This window comes from Lithobates pipiens, unplaced genomic scaffold (assembly GCF_037356315.1).
Source record: "Lithobates pipiens isolate NorthernLeopardFrog02 unplaced genomic scaffold, aLitPip1_a1.2 Scaffold_22, whole genome shotgun sequence".
NCBI classification, from domain to species: Eukaryota; Metazoa; Chordata; class Amphibia; order Anura; family Ranidae; genus Lithobates; species Lithobates pipiens.
Genome location: NW_027507784.1, coordinates 40701310 through 40726607, shown reverse-complemented (window position 1 = coordinate 40726607; position 25298 = coordinate 40701310). Strand labels below are relative to the sequence as shown.

Sequence of the window (25298 nt, the reverse complement as noted above, 5' to 3'; positions counted from 1 at the left end):
CAGTGCAATCTGGGAGTTGTAGTCTCTGCAGAGCACAGGCACCAGACGGCCATGTTGAATTCTGTGTGCCTGTGCTCTGTGGGAGAACTACAATTCCCGCCATGCACTGGGGCCGCCGTTGCTGACTTTAGGGGAAGGGCTAGGACACGGAGGACGGTGCTGCAGCAGTGGAGCCTGCTATTGGACGCAGGCAGACTGACCATGCCCACACCATCCAGCACCATGTCGAGTGACTGTGAACATTACTGTTATCCCCCCCCTCATCCACCACCGCGGAGCGCGGCGATGGATCAGCTCACTCACAGCTGTGTGCAGCGTGCCCGCAGCCCACTCCCCCTGCCGCTTGCGAGTCCCAGTCCCAGTGTCCCACACTGTACATAACACCTGAAAGGCAAATTAGGCAATTGTAGGCGAGGCCTAAGGCAATCGCCTAATTTGCCTAATTAAAGAGCCGCCTCTGTTCCTGAGTAAGCACCTTGTTGGCTGCTAGGCCTTGTGAGAGAGGGACTGTCCAACCTGAGTGTTCATCCAGCTGCGAATGGCTATTCTCTGGATGCAGTCAAAGTAGAAAGTTCTTTAACGTTTTTGACTTTGACATTTGGAGAACCTGAACTTTCCTTTCCAACCCTCTGATCCCAAGTTAGAAGACCGTTCAATGGTTGAAGTTTGCAAATAAAATGCATTCAACTGGATCTATTGTCAGTCTCAAGTTACTGGGTCACCTACCAAGGGACATCCCCTAGACGTGCAACAAGGAGAAGAGGAAGGTAACGGTAAGCCCAGAAATAACCAGCAACTCCTTCGGGGGTTAGTGCTACACATATAAGCAACAGAAGGAAATGATCATGGGACTTTAAATGAGGCATGTCATTACAAAAATAAAGCATTGAATGTTTATATTTTAAACTAAATTTATTACAGTCAGAATAAATATAATAAACATGATTAAAAGTTTTTTTTTAGGATGTCAAGACTGCTTGGTTCTTGCAATTTATGTACATCATGTATTTTTGCATGTATATATCATCATGTACCAGCATCATTATTATTTATTTTACCAGTTATATGTAGTTTTGTATGTCAGCTTGTTTTTATGGTCATTCAAATGGTTCTACTACTTCAAATGGCACTATGTATTTTTTAATCATGGAGTATTTATTCTGACTGTAATAAAATTTGTTTAAACTATATAGCTTCAATGCTTTATTTTTGTAATTACATGCCTCATTTAAAGTCCCATAACCATTTATTTCTGTTGCTTATATTCAAAATATTCTTATAGATTAAGCCAGGGTCAATATGCAGAATCCTTTTATAGTACACTGCATCCTTTCATGGCTGTTTTTTACTGCTGTACTTTGTATACCATAAAATAATCGTAAACTGCTGCATGAAGAAACCAAATGATTTCCCTGAAACCATGTTTACTTTTATTTTCTACATGTAGCACTGACCCCCGAAGGAGCTGCTGAATTTGATTGGGCCTGTACTCTGCTATTAAATCCCCAGTGACTTGGCTCAGTCCCCTTGACACAGCTGTGGTGCAATGTTGGTGTGAAGCTAATAGTAAAGGATAACCCCACAATGTGGAATATAACAACAATATACCTTTGTTATTACCTGGGTATCCGATGTTCCACCTGCTGGAAAAGGAACAACACTCCACACTAATTGTGCTTAACCAGAAACGTATTTTTACTGGAATGGGTATGAAATAGCAATCTCAGTATTTTTTACTGTCACACAAACATAATGCAACAGCACAATAGGTATTCACGACAGTTTGTACATGTAAAGTTGTCTCAGATGACCCCTGAGAATGTGTCTCCAAGTGGGACTAGTGCTCAGAGTGACAACGTCTTAACTCTGAGCACCTTCCCACTTCCAGCACACTCTGGTGACTACAGAACAGAAATGCAAAGTTGTTAAAGCACAACACAATTACTAGGGAGCTCCCCCTGCTTTATAATGCAGTCCTGCTTAGCATTAATAGGATGCAAGGCCTTGCAATGATAGATGCAGTCCTTTTAGTCTTCTGTCTTCTGCTAGCTATTTGTATTGTAATAATTGTAATCCAACAGCTGAACAAACAAGGATTAAAGTAAGGTGAATGTTAGAACTGTTCTTGTAGTGCAGTACACCTGTAACTGCCTCCGGTGCAATTGGCTTTGAATAGCACAGTGTCAGTAATACAGTGAAGGATAGGCTTGAGGCCTGTTTAAACTCAGTCCTTTTGAATAAGATTTCCTCTGTGGGACTACAGGTCCCAGCAACACTGTGTTAAAAGTCTAGGTGTATAAAAATGCGTTAAGAAACTATGGGCAACAAACCTCTCACCAAACTGGGTCCAAACAGATGGATGTCTCCGCTCCACAAGATCTCAGTCTATTTGTGCGGCCATGCCGTCACGCTGTTCCGCTTCACAAGGTCACTAGGAGTCCTCAGTTATCTCCGTCAGGGTGCCTCTGGATCCTTCCCGATCTGACCACACTGCTGTCCCAGGACACTGTGGTGTGAAGTCATCCTCTGGCTTCAAATGTGGCTTCGCGCCGAACAGGCCACAGTTCTCTGGAAACCTCCTCAAAGGTCCTTGTAGGCAGGCCATGTGTCCAGAAGAGAAAGCCTACCCAGCATGAAGTTCTCTGAGTGTTCATGGGTAGGTCACTTGGCATTCTGGGTAGGTAGGCGATAGTAAAATGTAAACAGTCACTTGCTGTTATATTTCTAATACTCTAGAAAAGAAAATAATTAGAGTCCATTTCCTGTATTGGCCATTAGATGGTGCCAAATACTAAATTATAACACTGTTCATAGATTAACATTGCATTACATTAGCAGGCAAAAATACCAGTGCTACATACAAATGAAAACTCTGCTGCTCTTGCTGCTCATTCATTGGCATTTTAGCTATTCAAGATCTTCTGTTTTTTAAATCAGAAAGAATTTTTTGAAATAACAGTAAACATACAATTCAACAAATCAGGTTTCACACCAAATATTAGCATAGAAGGTTCAACACATCATTATCACAATCACAATCCACTAGTTAGAGGCAAAGTTGCAGTATATCTCTACTGGTCCCTGCCCTCCCTCCCTATTCCACCCTTTTACTCCCACTCCCCTTTAACTAGCATCCAACACCGTTAGGTGTAAGTAGAAGTGTACTCAAAAAACAAAAGCAACGTTCATAGATTTGCAGTAGGGATCACTCATCACATCATGAAAACAGTCTGTCTAATACCAACTCCACTGGGCTCAGGCCCGAAGTATCCAGCCATGGGGACCATATGGTATTGAATTTTTCAGGGCGATCCCGATGCTGGAAGATATATTTCTCCAACCGCAGGGTGTCCCCCATTTGAGTTATCCATTCTTTCAGAGTGGGGGGGCTCCGTCCCCCTCCAGTGTCTGAGGATGAGCTTACATGCCTATTCAAGTTCTTCTAACCTTATACTAAGCGAAACATTTCCACTACGCTTTACACTAAACTAACTACAGTATAAATTTACGTGGTTCTAAAAGTGTAAGGTTTTTACCTTAACCACTTAACCACTTCCCACCTCGGTGGGGGCCGTCTACTTCTGATAAAACGTTCAGTAACGTCCTTCAGAAGGAGGGGGATCGCGCCTGCGCGTGCCCGCGCAGTGGCGCGATCCCGATGCACTCGTGTCACCCGGACATGGCACATCTCGGATCAGCAGGAGGGCTCTGTGATTGGCCCTCCTGATCACATGACGGCCGTGTCCAATCACAGCTGTCATGTGATGTAAACAAATAGCCGGTTGCTAGGCAATCGGCTCCTCCTCTCCTCACACAGAAGTCATCGCTGAGGAGAGGAGAGCAGATCGCTGCAGCCGGCTGATGATCAGTGAGTATGAGCTGTTTTTACAGCTTTTTACTCACTGATCACCAGTCTAGTGTAACCACATATCACACCACACAGTGTAAACACACGTCACCACAATGCACATGTCACCACACATGTCCCCAAAACACACATGTCCCCAAATAATAAAAAGGCATGTCCCCAAATAAAAAAACACATGTCCCTCACATATGTCCCACTAAAATCACATGTTCCAATGATTATCTGCACACATCTGTACACGATCATTTGCGTACATATGTCCGTGATCACACAAACCAATTATTATTAGACATGTGCATTCGTTTTCGTCCGAATGCATTTTCGTCCGAATTTCAGGTATTTTCGTTTTCGTTTTGACAAACGATAACGAAAGTGCAGATTCCGAAAAACGAAAGATCCGACATAAATAAATGCTTTTTTTCGTTTTCGTTGTTACAACAGTTCGATATAGAATAGGAGATTCGAAGTGACCGTTCGATATAGAATAGGAGATTCGACGTGACTCCATATGTCTATTGAACCTGTGGTCGAATGTGCCTAAGTTTCGTTTACCTCTATTAGTCCTATTATATAGAAAAGCTTCGACAGAGAGTAAATATTCGACATAGAGAGAACAGAATCGACAGAGAGAAACGATACTGGAATTGGGTGGGGGAAGTAAATTAAAAAAAAATAATGATAATATTCGACGGGATCGTTGCACGTTTATAATAATATTCGACGGGATCGTTGCACGTTTATAATAATATTCGACGGGATCGTCGCAACTATACGACACTGCAATCGTACATTTCGGCAATCGAATGCTCCGCCTATAGGCTATATAGTTTAGCAGCTCCATCGAATCTTCTTTATCCATTCGACAGATACCATAAGCCTTCCAAGACAGATTCGACCGTAATTCATGTGGATTTTCGGACGAATGCAATTTTTGCACGAAAAACGAAATAAATAAAAACGAATTTCGGGAGTAACTAAATAAATAAAATTTACGGACGAAAACGAAAAAACGAAACGAAATATTCTAGTCTGCACATGTCTGATTATTATACACTTAACGGAATTTTTTTTTACCAAAAACATGTAGCAGAATACATTTTGGCTTAAATTTATGACAAAATTTGATTTTATTGGATTTCTTTTAAAATAGAAAAAAGAAAATATTGTTTTTTTTCCAAATTTCCGCTTTTTTTGCTCTTATATCACAAAAAATAAAAAATGGAGTCGTGAATAAATACCACCAAAATAAAGCTCTATTTGAGCGAACAAAATGATAAAAATTTCATTTGGGTACAGTGTAGCATGACCGCGCAATTGTCATTGAAAGTGCGAGAGTGATGAAAGCTGAAAATTGGGCTGGGAAGGAAGGGGGCGAAAGTGCCCTGTATTGTAGTGATTAAGGACCCAGCATCTTTTTTGAGATTTGTTTGCAGGTTAAAATATTTTTTTTTTGCTAGAAATTACTTAGAACCCCCAAACATTATACTTTTTTTTCTAACACCCTAGAGAATAAAATGGCGGTCGTTACAATACTTTCTGTCACACCCTTTTCGCGCGGCGGTCTTACAAGGGGACTTTTTTGGAAAAAGTACACTTTTTTTTAATTAAAAAATAGGACAGCAGAAAGTTAACCCAATTTTTTTGTATATTGTGAAAGACAATGTTACGCCGAGTAAATTGATACCCAACATGTCACTCTTAAAAATTGCCCCCTGCTTGTGGAATGGTGACAAACTTTTACCCTTAAAAATCTCCCAATAAATTCTACAGGTTGCATGTTTTGAGTTACAGAGGAAGTCTAGGGCTAGAATTATTGCTCTCATTCTACCGATTGAAGTGATACCTCACATGTGTGTTTTGAACACTGTTTTCATATGCAGGCGCTACTCACGTATGCGTTCGCTTCTGCGTGCCAGCTCACAGGGATGGGACATGTTACAAAAAATGTACCTTTATTTTTTATTTTTATGCTGTTCTTTTAAAAAAAATTGTGTCACTTTTATTCCTATTACAAGGAATGTAAACATCCCTTGTAATAGAAAAAAAAAGCATGACAGGACCGCCTTAAATATGAGATCTGGGGGTTAAAAACCTCAGATCTCATATTTACACAAAAATGCTATAAAAAAATAAAAAAGTTTGAATTTTTTTTTAACTGTCTCTTTAAGAGCTATGGGCGAAAGTGAGGTTTTGACATTGCTCCTGCCCTAAAGTGGTATGGAGCTTCCCCTCGCTCCCCTCAGCTCCATACCAACCACGGTGAAGGATCCGATCTCTCCCGCCGCTGCCAGCAGCTCCGGAAAGAGGTGGAGGGCACCGGAGCATGGCGGGGGGTCCTCTCCCGCCCCTAATAAAAGTGATCTTGCAGTGAATCCCCCGCAGAGACCACTTTTATCGGAAAGCGGACCACCTGCTGAAGAACAGGATACTGGGGCTATGGTAGCTAGCTGCTGCCATAACAACGACATTCCTCTTCAAAGTCATGATGTAAATAGTCGTGAGCCAGTCCATAAGTGGTTAATGCATTCTATGCTATAAGGCATAGTTGCCAACTGTCCCGAATTTCCCGGGACATTACTGGGATTAGGACCCTTGTCCCAATTAAATTTTGTCCCGGGAAATGTCCCGGGAATTTTGGTTAGTCCCGATTTTCACCGCCAGCCGCTAGAGGTCCGTGGCCGGCGGAGACAATGTCTCCGCCGGACGCCATTTTAAAGAAGACCAGAAGCTGGTCTACAATAGAGATGCTGCAGCGCCGCACACCGCCGCACCGCTGCCAGTGTCTGTGAGATGTAATGGAAAGGGGTGGAAGGTGGGCGCGCACCGCAGCTCAATCTCTTTCCGCTCAGAAATGACGGTCTAGAAGTCAGAGGGGACAGTCTGTATGTCGGGAGCCAGTGAGTCAGAGTCTGAATGTCGAGGGCCAGTCTGGATGTCAGGGGCCAGTGAGTCAGAGTCTGGATGTCGGGGGCCAGTCTGGATGTCGGGGGCCAGTCTGGATGTCGGGGGGCAGTCTGGATGTCAGAGGGGGAGCCAGTCTGGATGTCAGAGTGGGGGCCAGTCTGGATGTCAGAGGGGAGCCAGTCTGGATGTCAGAGGGGAGCCAGTCTGGATGTCGGGGGGGCAGTCTGGATGTCAGAGGGGGCAGTCTGGATGTCAGGGGGGCCAGTCTGGATGTTGAGGGCCAGTCTGGATGTCAGGGGGGCAATCTGGATGTCAGGGGGGCCAGTCTGGATGTCAGAGGGTGGCCAGTCTGGATGTCAGAGGGGGCAGTCTGGATGTCAGAGGGGGGGCCAGTCTGGGTGTCTGAGGGGGCAGTCTGGATGTCAGAGGGAGGCCAATCTGGATGTCAGGGGGGCCAGTCTGGATGTCAGAGGGGGGGCCAGTCTGGATGTCAGAGGGGGGCCAGTCTGGATGTCAGAGGGAACCAGATGTTAGGAGGACTGATGGTGACACCAGATGTAAGGAGGACTGATGGGGACACCAGATGTAAGGAGGACTGATGGGGACACCAGATGTAAGGAGGACTGATGGTGACACCAGATGTTAGGAGGACTGATGGTGACACCAGATGTTAGGAGGACTGATGGTGACACCAGATGTTAGGAGGACTGATGGTGACACCAGATGTAAGGAGGACTGATGGGGACACCAGATGTTAGAAGGACTGATGGTGATACCAGATGTTAGGAGGACTGATGGGGCACCAGATGTAAGGAGGACTGATGGGGGCACCAGATGTAAGGAAGGGCTCCACTGATGGAGACACAGATGTGAGTTAGATGGCTCTGATGGGTAGTGATGGACGAACTTCCGACGGGACGTTTCGCGAACGCGAAACGCGAACGGACACAAACGTTCGCGAAAACGACCGTTCGCCGCGGGCTCCATTGACTTCAATGGGAGGCGAATTTCGCAAACCTTTAGGTCGAATTTGCGGCCACGGGGTAATTATTAGGGGGTAGCACGTAGTCCCACCACCTGGACAATAGCATAATACATGTATGAGGTGAATTTGGGATCGATAACTACAAGCATTTTTTTTTTATTTGGGAAATTGTTCTGACAATTCAGGACTATGGAGCTAATGAAGGCAATGGAGGAGAGGGAAGGTCAGGGACCAGGGTAGGCAAACAAGAGGGTGCAGGAGATACAGAGCACTGACAGCAGCACCGTAATACAGAGCACTGACATCAGCACCGTGACATACAGCGCTGACAGCAGCTCCGTGACATACAGCGCTGACAGCAGCTCCGTGACATACAGCGCTGACAGCAGCTCCGTGACATACAGCGCTGACAGCAGCTCCGTGACATACAGCGCTGACAGCAGCTCCGTGACATACAGCGCTGACAGCAGCACCGTGACATACAGCGCTGACAGCAGCTCCGTGACATACAGCGCTGACAGCAGCTCCGTGACATACAGCGCTGACAGCAGCTCCGTGACATACAGCACTGACAGCAGCTCCGTGACATACAGCGCTGACAGCAGCTCCGTGACATACAGCGCTGACAGCAGCACCGTGACATACAGCGCTGACAGCAGCTCCGTGACATACAGCGCTGACAGCAGCTCCGTGACATACAGCGCTGACAGCAGCTCCGTGACATACAGCGCTGACAGCAGCTCCGTGACATACAGCGCTGACAGCAGCTCCGTGACATACAGCGCTGACAGCAGCTCCGTGACATACAGCGCTGACAGCAGCTCCGTGACATACAGCGCTGACAGCAGCTCCGTGACATACAGCGCTGACAGCAGCTCCGTGACATACAGCGCTGACAGCAGCTCCGTGACATACAGCGCTGACAGCAGCACCGTAAGCAGCCCCAGGAGGAAGTCAGCACAGCACAGGGATGGTGTGATCCCCTCATAATAAGAACCCCCAGGAGGAAGTCAGCACAGCACAGGGATGGTGGGAGCCCCTCATAATAAGAACACCCAGGAGGAAGTCAGCACAGCACAGGGATGGTGGGAACCCCTCATAATAAGCAGCCCCAGTAGAAATATGACACCGCTCAACCTCTTCAAAGAGGAGGGTAGGGGCATATAGTACGGTGTGCTTTTTTGGGTCAGGGAAGTGAGCCAAATGAATTAAGAAGGTCTGTGTGCTTGATTCCAAAAATTGTTTATAGACATATACATGGTCTACTGATCACATGTGTTGAATTCCTCCGAGATCCATGCCTCATTCATTTTTAGAAATGTGAGGTAGTTAACACTGTGGTGAGCTAGGCGAGTACGCTTATCGGTCACAATCCCCCCTGCTGCGCTGAACGTCCTTTCGGACAGGACACTGGATGAGGGGCAAGCCAACAGTTCGATTGCAAATTGGGCAAGCTCTGGCCAGAGGTCAAGCCTGCCCACCCAGTAGTCTAGGGGTTCATCACTCCTCAGAGCGTCCACATCGGCCGTTAACCCAATGTAGTCGGACACCTGACGGTCTAGGCGTTCCCTGATGCTGGATCCGGATGACACCTGTCGATGGGTCGGCTGAAAGAATGACCTCATATCCGAAGTCACCAACACATCTTCAAACCGGCCTCTTCTTGCAGGCGCTGTTGGATTGGTACCCGCAAATCCTTCTCTGGGAGTGGGAATTGCTCCTCTGCCAGCGCACGCAAAAGCAGAATGCAGCATTTCTCGAAGCAAGGCCTGGAAGTGCTGCATTCTGACAGCCCTCTGCGACGGCGGTAACATTTCCGCCATTTTGTGTTTGTACCGGGGGTCTAAGTACGTTGCCACCCAGTACTGGTCCTTGACCCTCATGCTTTTTATACGGGGGTCCCTATTAAAACACTGGAGCATGAAGGCCCCCATTTGCACTAAAGTGGAAGCGGTGTGGTGGCCTGGCTCCTGCTCATCATCCAGGATAATGTCGTCCTCTTCATTCTCCTCTCCCCATCCTCGCACAACAGGGATCCCAGAAAGGTTTAAAGCATGCTCTTCTTGCTCCTGCTCATCCGCCCCGGCACCATCCTCCTCTGACTCCTCATCAGACTCCTGTTGTTGACTTGTCTCAGATAGAGTAGCCCCCCCTGGGAATTCATCCAGCATTGCGACTTCCTCATCTTCCCGCTCCTGCTCCTCCACAGCCTGATCAATGACACGACGCAATGCACGCTCCAGAAAGAAGGCATAAGGTACCATGTCACTGATGGCGCCATGGCTGCGACTGACCAGTTTGGTGATCTCCTCAAATGGCCGCAGAAGTCTGCATGTGTCGCGCATGAGCAGCCACTGGCGCGGTGAAAAAAAACCCAGCTCCCCAGAACCGTTTCTTTCGCAGAGTTCATACAGGTAGACGTTAACTGCACGTTTCTGCTGGAGCAGCCTATCAAGCATATAGAAGGTTGAGTTCCATCGCGTCGGGCAATCGCAAATAAGACGTCTGACCGGCAGATGGTGTCGCCGCTGAATGTCAGCAAGGCGAGCCATGGCCGTGTAAGATCTTCTGAAATGGGCCGAGATTTTCCTTGCCTGCCGCAAGATGTCCTGGACCCCAGGGTATTTGACAAGGAATCGCTGCACGACCAAGTTTAAGACGTGTGCCATGCACGGCACGTGCGTGATTTTGCCCTGTTTCAATGCGCTAAGCAGATTGGCACCGTTGTCACACACCACTTTACCAACTGTCAAATTGAGCGGTGTTAGCCACTCATCTGCCTGTGAACGCAAAGCTGAAAGGAGTGCCGGGCCAGTGTGGCTCTTTGCTTCCAGGCACAACAGACGCAGCACGGCATGGCAACGTCTCACCTGGCATGTGGAATAGGTTCTGGGGAGCTTGGGCGGTGCAGTGGAAGAGACGCTAGCAGCGGAAAAGGAGGAGGCAGCTGAGGAGGAGAGGGAGGAGGATGGAGTAGGAGGAGGAGAAGAAGAGTCAGGCCTGCATGCAATCCGTGGCGGTAAAACCAAATCTACACGGGTGCCACGGGTTACATGCTTGACGGCCGTCAGAAGGTTCACCCAGTGGGCAGTAAAACTGATATACCTTCCCTGCCCGTGTTTGCTAGACCACGTGTCTGTGGTCAGATGTATCTTGGCACCGACACTGTGTGCCAGAGATACATTCACTTGCCGCTGAACATGGCCATATAGCTCTGGGATGCCCTTCTCTGAGAAATACTTCCTTCCTGGGACCTTCCATTGTGGTGTTCCAATGGCCACAAATTTGCGAAAGGCCTCCGAGTCCACCAGTTTATATGGCAGTAGTTGGCGGGCTATGAGTTCTGACAAGCCAGCCGCCAACCGTTGGGCAAGAGGGTTATCCGGCGTCATCATTTTTTTACGCTCAAACATTAGGCCCACGGAAGCCTGCCTTTTTGCAGAAAAATGTGAGCTTGGCGTGATGGAAGGTGGAGTGGAGGACAATTGTGAGGAGAGAGGAGAAGGAGAAGTAGAAGACGAGGCTGGACGGTGAGAGCCTGCAGTGTGGCTTTGTGTGTTCCGTTGCTCCCACTGGGCTCGGTGATGGCTGCTCATGTGCCTTCTTAAGGCGGTCGTCCCTAGGTGAGTATTGGGCTTACCGCGACTAACGCGTTGACTGCAAAGATTGCAGATGGCAACGCTATTGTCAGCAGCGGACACGTTAAAAAAAGCCCACACTGCGGAGCCATGTGCCGGTGTCCTGGGAGCGCCAGATGTGACCGTACATGGTCGATGACTCGCTCCTGATACATTTGCAGTCTGCTTTGTCCCTGCTGTGCAATGTAAGTCATTGCTGCTTCTCCTCCCTATCTGCTGGTCCATATCTCCCTCTGAACTCCCCTCCTCTTCCTCTCTTGTGGGCACCCACGTGACATCACTAGACACGTCATCATCAACGTCACCTTCCCCACCGCTATAAGTAGAGTAGGCAGCAACACCGGGGACCAACCTCCTCCTTGGGCTGATCTGGGTACTGGCGTCAGACTGCTGAGTAGCGCTTGTTGCTACCTCCTCTTCCTGATCCAATACCAAGAGTGGCTGCGCATCAGAAATGTCCTCTTGATATGGATCGGAAAATAATTCCAGTGACTCAAGCGGAAGGTATGTGGTGGTGGTGGTGGTGGTCGTGTTGTTGGTGGTAGTGTCTTTGGGGGTGCACATAGCAGAGAGTGAAGAAGAGGGTGCAGATCGAGAGGATGAGGAGGGTGCAGAAGAGTAAGGCTGAGCGAGCCACTCAACCAAGTCTGGTGCATCCTTTAAAGTAATTGAACGCACCTTCTGCAACTTCCCACTTTGGCTCAAGCCTGTTGCTCCTGCCCTACCCCTACCACCCCTGCGGAAGGGCCTGCCTCTTCCTCTGCATGTCATTTTTTAAATGACCCTGTGACAAAACTCTTAGTCCCTATACCGCTGAAGGACTGCTGCAGTATAGGTGAGCGGTCAGCAGTGGTGCACGTCAACCCTATCTATTGTGGACCGATAGCGGTCCTTACAGAACAGCAGACTGTACCGCACTCAAGCCTATGTACCGTAGCACCCTATACCAAGTTACCAGTCCTTATAAGAACTTTTGTGGACCAAGCAGGTTGTGTATTAGTGTTTAGCAGACTGTACGTCAGTCCCTATACCGCTGAAGGACTGCTGCAGTATAGGGCAGCGGTCAGCAGTGGTGCACGTCAACCCTATCTATTGTGGACCGATAGCGGTCCTTACAGAACAGCAGACTGTACCGCACTCAAGCCTATGTACCGTAGCACCCTATACCAAGTTACCAGTCCTTATAAGAACTTTTGTGGACCAAGCAGGTTGTGTATTAGTGTTTAGCAGACTGTACGTCAGTCCCTATACCGCTGAAGGACTGCTGCAGTATAGGGCAGCGGTCAGCAGTGGTGCACGTCAACCCTATCTATTGTGGACCGATAGCGGTCCTTACAGAACAGCAGACTGTACCGCACTCAAGCCTATGTACCGTAGCACCCTATACCAAGTTACCAGTCCTTATAAGAACTTTTGTGGAACAAGCAGGTTGTGTGTTAGTGATTAGCAGACTGTACGTCAGTCCCTATACCGCTGAAGGACTGCTGCAGTATAGGTGAGCGGTCAGCAGTGGTGCACGTCAACCCTATCTATTGTGGACCGATAGCGGTCCTTACAGAACAGCAGACTGTACCGCACTCAAGCCTATGTACCGTAGCACCCTATACCAAGTTACCAGTCCTTATAAGAACTTTTGTGGACCAAGCAGGTTGTGTATTAGTGTTTAGCAGACTGTACGTCAGTCCCTATACCGCTGAAGGACTGCTGCAGTATAGGGCAGCGGTCAGCAGTGGTGCACGTCAACCCTATCTATTGTGGACCGATAGCGGTCCTTACAGAACAGCAGACTGTACCGCACTCAAGCCTATGTACCGTAGCACCCTATACCAAGTTACCAGTCCTTATAAGAACTTTTGTGGACCAAGCAGGTTGTGTATTAGTGTTTAGCAGACTGTACGTCAGTCCCTATACCGCTGAAGGACTGCTGCAGTATAGGGCAGCGGTCAGCAGTGGTGCACGTCAACCCTATCTATTGTGGACCGATAGCGGTCCTTACAGAACAGCAGACTGTACCGCACTCAAGCCTATGTACCGTAGCACCCTATACCAAGTTACCAGTCCTTATAAGAACTTTTGTGGAACAAGCAGGTTGTGTGTTAGTGATTAGCAGACTGTACGTCAGTCCCTATACCGCTGAAGGACTGCTGCAGTATAGGGCAGCGGTCAGCAGTGGTGCACGTCAACCCTATCTATTGTGGACCGATAGCGGTCCTTACAGAACAGCAGACTGTACCGCACTCAAGCCTATGTACCGTAGCACCCTATACCAAGTTACCAGTCCTTATAAGAACTTTTGTGGAACAAGCAGGTTGTGTGTTAGTGATTAGCAGACTGTACGTCAGTCCCTATACCGCTGAAGGACTGCTGCAGTATAGGTGAGCGGTCAGCAGTGGTGCACGTCAACCCTATCTATTGTGGACCGATAGCGGTCCTTACAGAACAGCAGACTGTACCGCACTCAAGCCTATGTACCGTAGCACCCTATACCAAGTTACCAGTCCTTATAAGAACTTTTGTGGACCAAGCAGGTTGTGTATTAGTGTTTAGCAGACTGTACGTCAGTCCCTATACCGCTGAAGGACTGCTGCAGTATAGGGCAGCGGTCAGCAGTGGTGCACGTCAACCCTATCTATTGTGGACCGATAGCGGTCCTTACAGAACAGCAGACTGTACCGCACTCAAGCCTATGTACCGTAGCACCCTATACCAAGTTACCAGTCCTTATAAGAACTTTTGTGGACCAAGCAGGTTGTGTATTAGTGTTTAGCAGACTGTACGTCAGTCCCTATACCGCTGAAGGACTGCTGCAGTATAGGGCAGCGGTCAGCAGTGGTGCACGTCAACCCTATCTATTGTGGACCGATAGCGGTCCTTACAGAACAGCAGACTGTACCGCACTCAAGCCTATGTACCGTAGCACCCTATACCAAGTTACCAGTCCTTATAAGAACTTTTGTGGAACAAGCAGGTTGTGTGTTAGTGATTAGCAGACTGTACGTCAGTCCCTATACCGCTGAAGGACTGCTGCAGTATAGGTGAGCGGTCAGCAGTGGTGCACGTCAACCCTATCTATTGTGGACCGATAGCGGTCCTTACAGAACAGCAGACTGTACCGCACTCAAGCCTATGTACCGTAGCACCCTATACCAAGTTACCAGTCCTTATAAGAACTTTTGTGGACCAAGCAGGTTGTGTATTAGTGTTTAGCAGACTGTACGTCAGTCCCTATACCGCTGAAGGACTGCTGCAGTATAGGGCAGCGGTCAGCAGTGGTGCACGTCAACCCTATCTATTGTGGACCGATAGCGGTCCTTACAGAACAGCAGACTGTACCGCACTCAAGCCTATGTACCGTAGCACCCTATACCAAGTTACCAGTCCTTATAAGAACTTTTGTGGACCAAGCAGGTTGTGTATTAGTGTTTAGCAGACTGTACGTCAGTCCCTATACCGCTGAAGGACTGCTGCAGTATAGGGCAGCGGTCAGCAGTGGTGCACGTCAACCCTATCTATTGTGGACCGATAGCGGTCCTTACAGAACAGCAGACTGTACCGCACTCAAGCCTATGTACCGTAGCACCCTATACCAAGTTACCAGTCCTTATAAGAACTTTTGTGGACCAAGCAGGTTGTGTATTAGTGTTTAGCAGACTGTACGTCAGTCCCTATACCGCTGAAGGACTGCTGCAGTATAGGGCAGCGGTCAGCAGTGGTGCACGTCAACCCTATCTATTGTGGACCGATAGCGGTCCTTACAGAACAGCAGACTGTACCGCACTCAAGCCTATGTACCGTAGCACCCTATACCAAGTTACCAGTCCTTATAAGAACTTTTGTGGAACAAGCAGGTTGTGTGTTAGTGATTAGCAGACTGTACGTCAGTCCCTATACCGCTGAAGGACTGCTGCAGTATAGGTGAGCGGTCAGCAGTGGTGCACGTCAACCCTATCTATTGTGGACCGATAGCGGTCCTTACAGAACAGCAGACTGTACCGCACTCAAGCCTATGTACCGTAGCACCCTATACCAAGTTACCAGTCCTTATAAGAACTTTTGTGGAACAAGCAGGTTGTGTGTTAGTGATTAGCAGACTGTACGTCAGTCCCTATACCAATGAAGGACTGCTGCAGTATAGGGCAGCGGTCAGCAGTAGTGCACGGCAACCCTATGTATTGTGGACCGATAGCGGTCCTTACAGAACAGCAGACTGTACTGCACTCAGGCCTATGTACCGTAGCACCCTATACCAAGTTACCAGTCCTTATAAAAACTTTTGTGGACCAAGCAGGTTGTGTGTTAGTGTTTAGCAGACTGTGCGTCAGTCCCTATACCGCTGAAGGACTGCTGCAGTATAGGGCAGCGGTCAGCAGTAGTGCACGGCAACCCTATGTATTGTGGACCGATAGCGGTCCTTACAGAACAGCAGACTGTAACGCACTCAGGCCTATGTACCGTAGCACCCTATACCAAGTTACCAGTCCTTATAAGAACTTTTGTGGACCAAGCAGGTTGTGTGTTAGTGATTAGCAGACTGTACGTCAGTCCCTATACCAATGAAGGACTGCTGCAGTATAGGGCAGCGGTCAGCAGTAGTGCACGGCAACCCTATGTATTGTGGACCGATAGCGGTCCTTACAGAACAGCAGACTGTAACGCACTCAGGCCTATGTACCGTAGCACCCTATACCAAGTTACCAGTCCTTATAAAAACTTTTGTGGACCAAGCAGGTTGTGTGTTAGTGTTTAGCAGACTGTGCGTCAGTCCCTATACCGCTGAAGGACTGCTGCAGTATAGGGCAGCGGTCAGCAGTGGTGCACGTCAACCCTATCTATTGTGGACCGATAGCGGTCCTTACAGAACAGCAGACTGTACCGCACTCAAGCCTATGTACCGTAGCACCCTATACCAAGTTACCAGTCCTTATAAGAACTTTTGTGGACCAAGCAGGTTGTGTATTAGTGTTTAGCAGACTGTACGTCAGTCCCTATACCGCTGAAGGACTGCTGCAGTATAGGGCAGCGGTCAGCAGTGGTGCACGTCAACCCTATCTATTGTGGACCGATAGCGGTCCTTACAGAACAGCAGACTGTACCGCACTCAAGCCTATGTACCGTAGCACCCTATACCAAGTTACCAGTCCTTATAAGAACTTTTGTGGAACAAGCAGGTTGTGTGTTAGTGATTAGCAGACTGTACGTCAGTCCCTATACCAATGAAGGACTGCTGCAGTATAGGGCAGCGGTCAGCAGTAGTGCACGGCAACCCTATGTATTGTGGACCGATAGCGGTCCTTACAGAACAGCAGACTGTAACGCACTCAGGCCTATGTACCGTAGCACCCTATACCAAGTTACCAGTCCTTATAAGAACTTTTGTGGACCAAGCAGGTTGTGTGTTAGTGATTAGCAGACTGTACGTCAGTCCCTATACCAATGAAGGACTGCTGCAGTATAGGGCAGCGGTCAGCAGTAGTGCACGGCAACCCTATGTATTGTGGACCGATAGCGGTCCTTACAGAACAGCAGACTGTACTGCACTCAGGCCTATGTACCGTAGCACCCTATACCAAGTTACCAGTCCTTATAAAAACTTTTGTGGACCAAGCAGGTTGTGTGTTAGTGTTTAGCAGACTGTGCGTCAGTCCCTATACCGCTGAAGGACTGCTGCAGTATAGGGCAGCGGTCAGCAGTAGTGCACGGCAACCCTATGTATTGTGGACCGATAGCGGTCCTTACAGAACAGCAGACTGTAACGCACTCAGGCCTATGTACCGTAGCACCCTATACCAAGTTACCAGTCCTTATAAGAACTTTTGTGGACCAAGCAGGTTGTGTGTTAGTGATTAGCAGACTGTACGTCAGTCCCTATACCAATGAAGGACTGCTGCAGTATAGGGCAGCGGTCAGCAGTAGTGCACGGCAACCCTATGTATTGTGGACCGATAGCGGTCCTTACAGAACAGCAGACTGTAACGCACTCAGGCCTATGTACCGTAGCACCCTATACCAAGTTACCAGTCCTTATAAAAACTTTTGTGGACCAAGCAGGTTGTGTGTTAGTGTTTAGCAGACTGTGCGTCAGTCCCTATACCGCTGAAGGACTGCTGCAGTATAGGGCAGCGGTCAGCAGTAGTGCACGGCAACCCTATGTATTGTGGACCGATAGCGGTCCTTACAGAACAGCAGACTGTAACGCACTCAGGCCTATGTACCGTAGCACCCTATACCAAGTTACCAGTCCTTATAAGAACTTTTGTGGACCAAGCAGGTTGTGTGTTAGTGATTAGCAGACTGTACGTCAGTCCCTATACCAATGAAGGACTGCTGCAGTATAGGGCAGCGGTCAGCAGTAGTGCACGGCAACCCTATGTATTGTGGACCGATAGCGGTCCTTACAGAACAGCAGACTGTAACGCACTCAGGCCTATGTACCGTAGCACCCTATACCAAGTTACCAGTCCTTATAAGAACTTTTGTGGAACAAGCAGGTTGTGTGTTAGTGATTAGCAGACTGTACGTCAGTCCCTATACCAATGAAGGACTGCTGCAGTATAGGGCAGCGGTCAGCAGTAGTGCACGGCAACCCTATGTATTGTGGACCGATAGCGGTCCTTACAGAACAGCAGACTGTAACGCACTCAGGCCTATGTACCGTAGCACCCTATACCAAGTTACCAGTCCTTATAAGAACTTTTGTGGACCAAGCAGGTTGTGTGTTAGTGATTAGCAGACTGTACGTCAGTCCCTATACCAATGAAGGACTGCTGCAGTATAGGGCAGCGGTCAGCAGTAGTGCACGGCAACCCTATGTATTGTGGACCGATAGCGGTCCTTACAGAACAGCAGACTGTACTGCACTCAGGCCTATGTACCGTAGCACCCTATACCAAGTTACCAGTCCTTATAAAAACTTTTGTGGACCAAGCAGGTTGTGTGTTAGTGTTTAGCAGACTGTGCGTCAGTCCCTATACCGCTGAAGGACTGCTGCAGTATAGGGCAGCGGTCAGCAGTAGTGCACGGCAACCCTATGTATTGTGGACCGATAGCGGTCCTTACAGAACAGCAGACTGTAACGCACTCAGGCCTATGTACCGTAGCACCCTATACCAAGTTACCAGTCCTTATAAGAACTTTTGTGGACCAAGCAGGTTGTGTGTTAGTGATTAGCAGACTGTACGTCAGTCCCTATACCAATGAAGGACTGCTGCAGTATAGGGCAGCGGTCAGCAGTAGTGCACGGCAACCCTATGTATTGTGGACCGATAGCGGTCCTTACAGAACAGCAGACTGTACCGCACCCAAGCCTATGTACCGTAGCACCCTAGACAGACCAAGTTACCAGTCCTGATAAAGAGCTTTGTGGAACAAGTGAGTTGTGAATGATTAGCAGACTGCAGCAGAAGGGCAGCAGTCAAGTATAATATTCTTTCTATATTTGGAAGAAAGAATATTATACGTGTACAAGCCTATTACCGTACCACTGATACCAGTCCTGAAAAGAACCTTTGTGGAACTAATAGTAACAGCAAGTCTTTAAAATTATCCTCACTGCCTGACACACTGCTTCCTGCCTGTCCCTATACAAATTGGCAAAAAAGAGTAGGCTGGAACGATTAGCTGGAACAGCTCTTTTGTGGACCTGATAGTAACAGCTAATGATGATGATGATGATGATGATGAAGAAAGACTAATCTGGCTGAGCTGTCCCTAAAATAGCAGCATACAGCGCTCTGTCCCTTTATCTAAACTGACAAAAGAAACTCAGGCTGCTGACCTAACACCTATACCAGTCCTGAAAAGAACTTTTGTGTACCAAATAGCTAGCGTTTTCTCTGTCCCTACTCCACACAGGATCCTTTCCCTACAGTGACAGAAGAAAGAATGTAAAATGGCCACCGGATCGGGTGTATTTATAGGTTAGGGGGAATGTCCAAGTGTCCATGAGCTGTCATGTCTCAATTGGTTGTCCTGTAACACATGATAAACGTGTCACGAAAGGTTAAAGTTCTTGTATACATTAAACACGTAAGTCCGCCGGGGCGAACGACGGAAAAAGGCGTTCGAACCCGCGGACGGCGAAAGTCGGAAATTCGCCGCGAAACGACCGCCGGGCGAACCGTTCGGCCATCACTACTGATGGGGCACCTGATGTAAGGAGGGACTCTGCTGGGGGCACCTGATGGAAACTGGTGGCAGGCAACGCGGCTAGTGACGCGCTCATGGCTGATTCTGATCACTGATTCTGCATTATGGTGAGTAGAATGATTTCATTTTATATTACAATGTAATAATAGAAATAATGTGCTTCAATCATCCTGACACCATAACAATCATGGTGCCGGGATGATTGAAGTGCTAACACCAGGTATTTGGAGTATCTTTATCTGCTGATTGTCAAACTCTGGAAAACACATGCTATTGTGGTGTAGGATCTGGGGCTGCTGTCCCTCCATCCCCCTTTTCCCTCTCCACCCCCCCTTTCCCTCTCCATCCCGCATTCATCTCAGACTCTAACCACACCCCTTTAAGCCACTCCCATGTAAGCCACGCCCACTATTTTACGTAAACCATGCCCATATTGCATTTGCATTTCTGGATTTAATACTCTCAACCAAACCCACACATTGAGGGCTGTGTCCTCAATCTCTTTTCTCTGCCACAAAGGTGAAACAACTGAGGTCTGTTTAGACCTCTGATATCTCACCAAAGTCCCCCCAACAGGGCTTCTAAAAAATGATATATTATATTAGTATATTAGTATAAAATAATAAAAATATATTTGTAAATAAATAGAATGGCAAAAACCAATAAAAAATTCCAAAAATAAAAACCTACTGACACCAGTGGCAGAACTACCAGGGTCACAAAGGTCGCGCTTGTAACTGGACCCTGATGTTCCACCACCGTGGGATGGCCCCCGGCCAGGGGGTCAGTGGGGTACTTTATGGTTTCTTGCACCGGGGCCCTGAAGGTTCTAGATAAAAATGGTCTATATGTGGAAGATGTTATCCTGATGCTCACCAATTCTGCGCTATACAAGAAGTTTTATCTCACTACACACTAACAAAGCTACTATGTTCTTGAGCATCCAATTCCAGTCCTTGGATTTGTGGCTATTTCATCTGGAGTACAAAAAACCCTATCCTCTCTACCCCAAAAGGTCTGTAGCCTGCAATATTGTGAACACTATAGAGCTGGCAGAAAAGCGAATTTCAAAATAATTGCATCCCCAAAATTTCTCTTTTTTTTTTAAAGAAATTATTATTCCTCTTCCAGCCTCATTGTTCTACTCATTACAAAGAGGAATCAACTCTCACTTTCTGGAGAGTAACTGACCTGTGTCCCTTTTCCACCATGACATGCCCTAAATATAAAGGAGGAATGGGACTCCTAAATGTATGTTTCTACTACATATTGCAGCTTTGATACAAGCTCAAATTAAATCCTGGTGGGACCCTTCTAGTGACAAAATCTGGTCATTTATGGAATCCTCCTTATTCCCTGAACACGACCCTCAACTTCTGGCCATTAAAAAAAGGGTTCCGCTCCCCGTTTAATAATTTGACAATGACAATTAAAGCAACCCTTAAAGTATGGACTGACACTTAAATTTGTGACCTACCATCCCAACCGAATTAAGCTTGTCCATTACCAATCGACTTCCTCAAGTTCTTAATCCCCAATCTTGGTTTAATTTCCTGGAAACTGCATTTAACATCACAATCAAACCTCTACTTTTCTCCCAAAGTGTTAAAACTTTTGATGCTCTGCACAGAGAATATTCATTTCCAACCTCTGACTACTTGAGCAATGTGTTTAAAGGGATAAGCCTTTCCCCCCTTCATCATATCTACAAATGTGACATACATTTTATTTAGAATATGATTTTCATTATCTAAAGTACGTTGTAGGAGAACACAGTAAACTATTGGTAAAATACGGGATCAAATAAATTGAAAATAAGCTACACCTGGTGACACATGACAGAATGCTTGATAATGTGTACAAGAGAAGAGATATAAAAATGACAGTATATAGAAAATATAAGCAAAAGTGTACCTGTTCTGGAATGGACAATGCTTGGGATGTTAGAAATGATGCTATAGAAGTCTTCCAAAGGGCAACCATCTTTGTGGTTAATTTCTTTTTACTATTCAAAAATAAGTTTTATTGAAAATAAGAAATAGTACAGCAAATCCAGAACGGATTATCCACCAGAATGTGGTTTTGTGTACAGCGTCAAAATGTGTCAGTGATACAGACCAACCAAGCACATCATAGCAAGACCAACCATAATGCTAACAGGTTGGTGTGTAATAATATGAGTGAGTGCTCCAAACAAGCAACGTGTTAGGTTGGGCCTGGACGTGCTGATGTCATACCTCCGAGTCCACGAGTCGGATCGGTGGCTTCTGGAATGAGTTTACTGAATTTTTTATATACTTTCCACGTTGATTGCTTATTTTATGTACTAATTCCAGAAATAATATGCACTGCTGGACCTAGTGCTCTAAAATGGAAAAAAAAGAAAAGTTTTATGCACCCACAGCTGTGATCATACCATTACTATTCAATATAAACAAATATGCTCAGAATGTGAACATTACAAGCATTGACAGCGCTAATTATAGACATACAACTATTACAGCATGTTAATGTCTCATTAGGTGCGAAGAAATAGAAAAAAGTGAACCAAATAATGAAGAAATGAACAAACAAATCAGTCCACTCCAATGTCCAAGGATACACTATAAACCAATGTGCATATCAGAAAGTGAAGTCATAAATCCATCCACCAAAAGAAAGTTCCTTAGGGTAGGCAATAGCAACCACCAATAGCTGCTGGAATTCATTTCTGATAATCATGAAAACAAAGTTACAAGTACTGCAGCTGTTGATCCTCCACCTGTCCACCAGGTGATTCCCCCTTTGTGTGTAAGCTTACCAGAAATATAAGCCAACTGAGCCTGTCAGAGTTTCCACCACTAGAGGCTACTATGTCCCAGAATAAGCCGACCGCGCTGTAGCTGTCTTTCGGCTATGGCCCGATTGGCATGTGGTTAAAATCACTACTCCTGAAAAACGGCCATTTTAAAAAACATTTTTGCATTGATAAATGTTCCCTGGGGCAGTACCCGTGTCCCCAAATATTTTTCTTTTGACAATAACTTGCATATAAGCCTTTGAAATTAACACTTTTGATTTTTAACATTTGTGTCCCATAGACTTTAACGGTGTTCGCATGTTCGCACAGGTTTTTTGTCTGTTTGGCAAACCAAACTGGGGGGGGGGTGTTCTGCTCATCCCTATCCACATACATTGTAACCACTCTTTGTGAGAGGAAGGGACTGAACTCTGAAGATTTCCAATGCCATAGGAGAACCCTCCAGCCTGGAAAAAGACTCTAGCCACAGTTTCTCCAGTGGGAACAGCCAGTCAAAGGTCATCTAAAATGCCGGGGCTTGGGTTTAGGGTGGAGTGGGATGGATGTTTGGAAAGCCCCATGTCACTGTATTCACCACCACTTGGTCCTGGCAACATTTACCATAAATAGGTAAGAGTTCCATTTTGAGCAGCATTTGTGGCTGATTTTCTAAAATTTGTGAAAAATCTGCTGCAGCACTGTATTGAACAGGCAAGTTAGAACCTAATTGGCTACCATGTACAGTTGCACCAGCTTTCACACACTTCTGCATTAGTAAATCTACCCCTCAGTGATTCTAAATCCAAAAACAAAAATGTATTGCATTACAGTTTTCCAATCCTTAGATGTATGGCCACATTCAATTTCTTTTTTTAGGGTTTATCTTCCTTTATTTTCACCCGGTGATCTTGCTAGTAACACACATCTTGTCTTTGGGTGGCTATGCTTACACTCCTCCATTGTATCTATTGAGGAGTGCCATTGTCACCTGAGGGTAGTATCAAATAGACTAGTAGATTTATATAAATGGGCTTTACATAAATAAGCGTATTAACAAACTAACATACAGTATAGCTCAAGTTAACACTTTTCTAGCAGTTAAAGAGTGTTTTTCTTGTTGGGATAAAGTTTTTACCTATATGAATAAATCCTGACAACTCCCACATATCTGAATGAGAAGCATGACATGGCAAGGGTGGCCTCTGGCACAATTCCTGTCCATGCAATCCTGGAAGATGCAAGGAGTGGGAAGGGTGGAAGTGTCTGGGTGCGGAAAGTGGTGATTTAAACTGGGAGGCGCTGCTATCAGATGTTCCGGAGTTAAGCTAAAAAATACACAGAGGGTGCACCAGGTTCAAAAATGAGCAGAGTCTGGTCACATGTCAGGGTTGGGTGAGCAGCAAAGCACCAAATCATAAGCAGGATTAAGGTCAGGAACAAGCAGAGATTAGTAACATGCTGGCAGTTTTGCTGGCCAACCTTGTTTGTAAAGCAGAACTGAAGTCCACATCTTCTCCCCAGCTTCTCCAGGACTTTGGCCATCTTGTTGGGAATGATGAAACTCCAGTACATGCTAATGGGGGTCCATTCATTCTGGCACTGTGCATGTGCACAGTAGTTCATTCCAACACCATGCATGCACATAGCAGTCCGTTCATGAAAACACTGTGCATAAGAATTCATTAATTTCAGTACTGTGCATGAACATGACTGTGCAAGCACACGTGCGTACATTAATTCTGGTACCATGCATGCACATGGGAGGTGATTCCCAAGTGCAAAACTTACTGACAGGATCAACAGGTACAGGGGGACTCAGAATACAAAAAACTGTTGTGTTAAAGTGGAACTAAATTGTAAAACGAAATGCGAACAGGAAGGTTTTTATTGCAGAAGAGACATGCAATGCCAATCAAGATGGCCAAACACTGGCACCTGGAAGAAGCCAAGGAGAAGATGACAGATGGACAGTGCCTATCAATGACTTGTAAGCACAAGACAGGTGACCACGGTGTTCAATGTCGTCTACTCCACCCCACACTCTTCATCCTATAGATCTTTGGCAGACACTCTCTATTTTTATTTGAGAGTGGATAGGCACTTAGTAGGCAGCAGCATTTACCATAATAGGTCAATCTGCACAGCATGTTCTCCACTGGTGGGTCTGCTCTCTTCCAGAGGTGTGAGGTCCACTCTCCCTGCCAACATCTTCTTCTGCTGCACTGTTAATGTAACTTCTGTTACATTATGCCAGAACCTGAATCTATTCTCAGTATATTTAAGATGCCTGGCATGGGCTGGCATGATCCCTAATGTGTTCTCTACAGTATATATGATGCAGTCAGTGTACAAACTTTTTCTAGGGACAGGTGAAGGATTTCTTGAGAGAATGAACATCCAATATCTCTGCTCCACCAAAAAAACTCCAACTGCTAGCAAATCTTTTGTTTTCTAACTTTTAAACACTTTTAAAGTGAAACTAAAGTTAACTCACTGCGCTGTATAGTTCCTTTCCCCTTTATGAGAGCATCAGGTTGTAGGAATATCACTACGAGACATACTCTTCTGATAGGAGGAATCACAGGGAGAAGATGAACTTTGAAATATTCTTGCAGATTAAGCCAGGGTCAATATGCAGAAGCCTTTTATACTGCAGCCTTTTATTGCTATTTTTTTACAGTTGTACTTTGCCCACCATAAAAAAAAATCATAAACTGCCACATGAAGGAACCAAATGATTTCCCCGAAACCATGTTTGCTTTAATTTTCTACAAATAACAACTCTGCTGCTCTTACTGCTCATTCATTAGAAAATGCAAAGAATATTATTGCGCTAACCTATATATAAAAAAGGTGAACCAAGCCGCCATATGCAAAGAAAAACAATAATGTAGTGCTGAAAAAAATATTAATAATGATAATAAAAGAGTGGTGAAGTGGCTAACACCAACCCAAATGGTACAATCCAAATACACAAAA

At 46.3% G+C, this 25298-nt stretch overlaps 1 long non-coding RNA gene across 1 annotated transcript; it reads right to left on the bottom strand.

Moving 5' to 3' along the window:
- Positions 1–1677: 1677 nt before the first annotated feature.
- On the bottom strand, positions 1678–24923 carry LOC143925387 (uncharacterized). The gene is made up of 2 exons (XR_013261957.1): positions 24814–24923; positions 1678–2732 (listed from the first exon to the last, which is right to left on the bottom strand). It is a non-coding gene; the product is annotated as an uncharacterized LOC143925387 (long non-coding RNA).
- Positions 24924–25298: the final 375 nt, after the last annotated feature.